Source organism: Haliotis rubra, unplaced genomic scaffold (assembly GCF_003918875.1).
Source record: "Haliotis rubra isolate DU_JTF1 unplaced genomic scaffold, ASM391887v1 Scf1075, whole genome shotgun sequence".
Taxonomy (NCBI): Eukaryota; Metazoa; Mollusca; class Gastropoda; order Lepetellida; family Haliotidae; genus Haliotis; species Haliotis rubra.
Genome location: NW_025764976.1, coordinates 199,892 through 204,723, shown reverse-complemented (window position 1 = coordinate 204,723; position 4,832 = coordinate 199,892).

Here is a 4,832-nt window from a genome sequence, read left to right as displayed (position 1 = left end):
ATTTGATTGAACGTTTCCGAAACGTTGTCATTTATGAAAACAAGTGTGTGACAAAAAAGTTGCAACCACTGAGACTTGGGAATGATGTATGCTTTCTGAGAAAAATATATATTGAAAACTACGGGAACATAATTGTTGAGAAATACTTCCCTTTGGTGGTTTTGTCACTGAAATACATATATGCACAGTGTCTTGAATCGTTTGTCCATATTGATAGACTGTATTAGACTATACAATGACATATCCTAACAGGTTTGTTTGTTTAGCTATGCCGCCAGGATCACTTGATGTCACGACTCGAATTGGACGGCAGGAAACATTCTGCCCGGAACATCTTTATGTTCTATGTCTAAACAAAGAAAACCAGAATGCTGAGACCCCACCACAGAAGGAAAAACACGAAGAACATCATGTCCAAAGTATGTGTACCAGAAATGTCAGTTGTGGTCTGAGATGTGTTGGGACAGGCAGTTGTTACTTTTCTGTGGCGAAAACAAGATCCTTTTTTGATACAGCTGCCCTTGTTGATGACAACTAGTGTCGTAATGATGGCAAGACAACTCTGAGTGAGAACTAAGATCAGATACACGGCCATTCTTGACAGGGATCCCGACTTGGGCATCACATCGATGATGAAGACCAGAAACACAGAATAAGACATACATATGGAGATGAGGTACGACATCCTTTCTCCTGAGTCAATGGGCAGAAGGAATGAACAGGCGTTCAGGAGAGACAACAGACACATGGGAAACAAAATGGTGGTCACGTAGAAAGTTGACTGTCTATGCATGTGTAGCGTGAAGAATACTGCTCCAAAGTTTGTTTCCGATGATGCATTTACAATGTGCCATTCAGACGAAGTTTCTATCCAAGTAGACATAACCATCGATACAGATGGTATAACGTGGCACAATGAAGGAGCTAAAATAATCATCTGACATGTCTGACTATCAAAGGGAAACATGGTGCTGTCAACTTTGCAAGTAGTTTCATACGTACCTACAAATTTTTGGGAAACACGTCCGTCATTAAACACTGCCAAAGGAGTATCCCCTTGAAGAAGTGACCTCGAATCTACACTGTTGGGTATGAGTGGCTTAGGCGTCCAGATATCGGATGGAAAGAGAATAATCATTGAAACACCATCGTAGTTTTCCGTATTCCATGTCAAATGAGGATCCTCCCAATCTGATTGAAATAATGCAGAAAATGTCACAGCAGAGTTAGCAAAATCAAGTCCCATAATGGAAAGTGGCTGAAATGTCAGAGATATGTTGAGAAACTTGAAGTCTTTGGTGGTAGGTAAAATCTCGGGCGAATAGTTTGATAGTAGTTTGCATCTCAGGTCTTGATGTATCTCTCTTATGATGGTGACACTCAATGGAAGATTCATGATCACCACCAGTACAGTTAGAACTGGGGCAGAAATATACATGGCGGACTAGCTGTGTCTGTGGCTTGTCAGTCCTGCACGAAATGAAATTCCTAAGGTCTACACTTCGAACTTATACCCTACAAATATCCATTTTGTTTGTACAGGACAAATGAAGTAATGTAGTTTATGTGATGTTAGAAATGTACTTAAAATATCGGTGTTTTTCATCCTGCTGTGTGATATTTGATCAATTAAAAGCCTGTTCCTCTCATTGGTCCGTGATTGAAGCATTTCAAGTACAATGCATACATGCATATCGATGTACTGTGTTTTTTCAAATCATTCTGCATACTGGCAATGAATGCCAAAGCATCATTATCTATAGATGGCCATGGTCATGTTTAAAGCATTTTAAAATACCTATACAAGTATGGAAAGACGTACGTTTGACATTTGCGCAAACATGTTGATCTGCATGAAAGAAAATAACGTTATAGAACACTGTTGCAATACCTGTCTTTATCAATAATTCTCTAGCACTATGGTTGAAGATATGCACCAGTTAACGAGTCGTCAGTGTTGTCATTTCAAACAACAAAGGCGTTATCATTGATTGAAAGGAGTTGGGAAATTATTTGATGAGGATCTGTGTCTTCTTTCAACGAGCTTCACGGGCAAAATTGGCTTTAAATCTGGCGGAATTGGAAATTGTTCAGGTACATGTATTTTCAGGTCATGAAGCCGGTCAGTGGCTAAAAGCCTAAAGCCAGACTCAAGAGTAGGACTCTTATATAGTGTATTCACGTGTTTGATTTACTATGCCTGTAGTTGTTTCCTCGGCAATTGCTATAACTGACGAGAATGTGTTCTCTGATACCGCGTCAATCACAATGAAATACACAATACTCACACAATTCTAAAAGCCTATTGGCTGATGTCAGTTTTTGCTTAACGGTAATTGTACTGATCACATAAGCATATGTCGAGTTGATCTCCCACCATGACCATTTTAATCACATGGGTTCTTACCTGAACAGATATACGGTTCTCTGCCTCTGTGGTGTGACAGTGATGAATGTTTTCAGCTGTGAAGGAACATGCCGTTCAATTATTGACGACTTGCACTCCCTCTTCATATTTCGAACACTACTCCCCAGTAGAGCGTCTTATCTGTGACAGACTAGATCCACATTTCATTTATATTGTACTATCTACCAGTGTATTTCTAGCTTATCTCTTGTTTGCTAATAATATACGTGAACAAGCGTCGATTTGAATTTCTGTATATGACAACTCTATGATGTTAGATGACGAACATATATTGTAAATGTCTCTTTAATTAAACAGGAAAAGTAAAGAGAGAGAGAGAGATATTATTTATTTCCTCAAGAAATCACGAGAGAGTTTCGTCAAGCCCGTAAAGATCGGGACAGGCCACATTTTTCATTTTTTTTCTCATTATATACCAACGGTTGAATGGCTCCTTCGCCTTTTCTGCGAACACATGTAACTTGATTTGTAATTTACCAATACATGGCATGATGCTGTCACGTCACAGTGGTAAGCAGCCTGTCGTTCCATCTTTGTTTACAGTGCATTCATGTACATAACACTGGAGTGATTTCCCGTTAGTCCTGGTTTCGTGGGGGTGTCCTAGTCCACCCGAAAAGGTACCAAGAGTCATTTCTTCTAAATTTCAAGCCTGAAGACAAATTTAGCAAGAAGGAAAATTCGGATATAGCAATTATATTATAAAAGGTAAATACTCACAAGAACGTACATAACATACACATCTAAAAAGTGATGGCAACAGAAATCCTGTAAATAAAGAAGTGCTAGACAAGGAAAAAAAGAAGAAGATATTGTTCTATAAGTTTTTGCCTCGGGAACTACTTTTTGACAGATAAATGACAAGGGAGGAAATAGTGTGTGTCACTTTTATTGGATGAACATTGTCTCACTGGACGTATGTTTATCATCGATCATTAGTTCTCGGTTGGAAGCGGATCTACTTTCAAGCGAAAAATCTGTTATAGAGGTAGATAATAAGAAAACAGCGTCATTCTTTCGGTGAAATATATTGTGATTGGTATATTTAAGATCAATATTGTCAGTTATATTTCAATTATTTCAATAATTTTTCTGTGTATTTCTTTCTTCGTTGATGGGTGTGTGTGTTTTGTTATGTTTTGTTTGCGTGTGAAATATAAGGTAGTCACTGATAGAATGATGGATGTTTTGGTCAAGATCATGGAAATACTTATTGTAAGCTAAATACCAGCCACGAAGATTTATCGGTAAACTACATGCTACAACAAATGTTACACGACTGTGATAACTGAACAAACCATCATTAGACACAATAAACAACGTACAATTAATGCATAACATTCATTTGTATAGAAAACAATTGTTTGGTTACAAGCAATATTCGTTGACAATAAGCTTCAATTTACATCTTGCACAATTTACATAAGAATAATTGTCGAGGGAAAACCATAAATAAGTATTATCATTTTTTAAAGAAAAGCGAGGGTAGCGTCTAAACATTACCATGTTTATATTTTAACACTCCTAGATCTACTATTCATCAGTATATGTATATGCTTACATAAAAATATATAAACACATGCTCAATTCATGAATTAATTTCTATGTAGGCATAGGTACACACACTCCACTGTCGCATCTAATATACATAAATACATGTGTGAAGAAAGCTCGCAATCGTTTTATAACTTTCGTCGAAGATTATTTGTGTTGGAAGTAATTAACAAAATTATAACATATAGCCTAAATAAATTTGGAAATCGAAAATGAATGGTATACGTTGCAAATTACAAATTTGTGTCTTTCCGTAGTGATCTGAATGATCGTCTTCACTTGACAGATCTTCTTCACGTTCTGTGCTGCTGTCAAAATCTATTTACACCTAATATTAATGTGTGCGAATATGTAAGGTCATTGTGCGAAAATTCAATATTTATGCTAGTGTTACGTTACTATCAGATGAGGCCATGGCGAACGCTAGGTATCTACAAAACACAGTACTGAAGCAGTGAGTCAACTATACACTAGGACGTAAGGTCACTTGATGTTCATTAACTATCGGTAGTTTCCGGAACACAAGTAGTTTGTTTAATGTTTTGTCTATAAATGTTGACTTTAGAAACTTTTTACATGCTTTATAAAGTATTTGATTTACGATTTTTACCTCACCTGATAACTCTTATATTACAATTTGGAGGCAAAGTACAGTCACAGGTATCTGTGCTCCACTGGCAATTTGAGCGGTATAAAAAAGTCTAAAAAGTGAGTGAGTGTAGTGTTACGCCGCGCTCAGTAATATTCCAGCGACATGGCGGCGGTCTGTAAATAATTGAGTCTGGACCAGACAATCCAGAAATAAACAGCATCCAATTACGCAATTGGGATACGATGACATGTATCAACC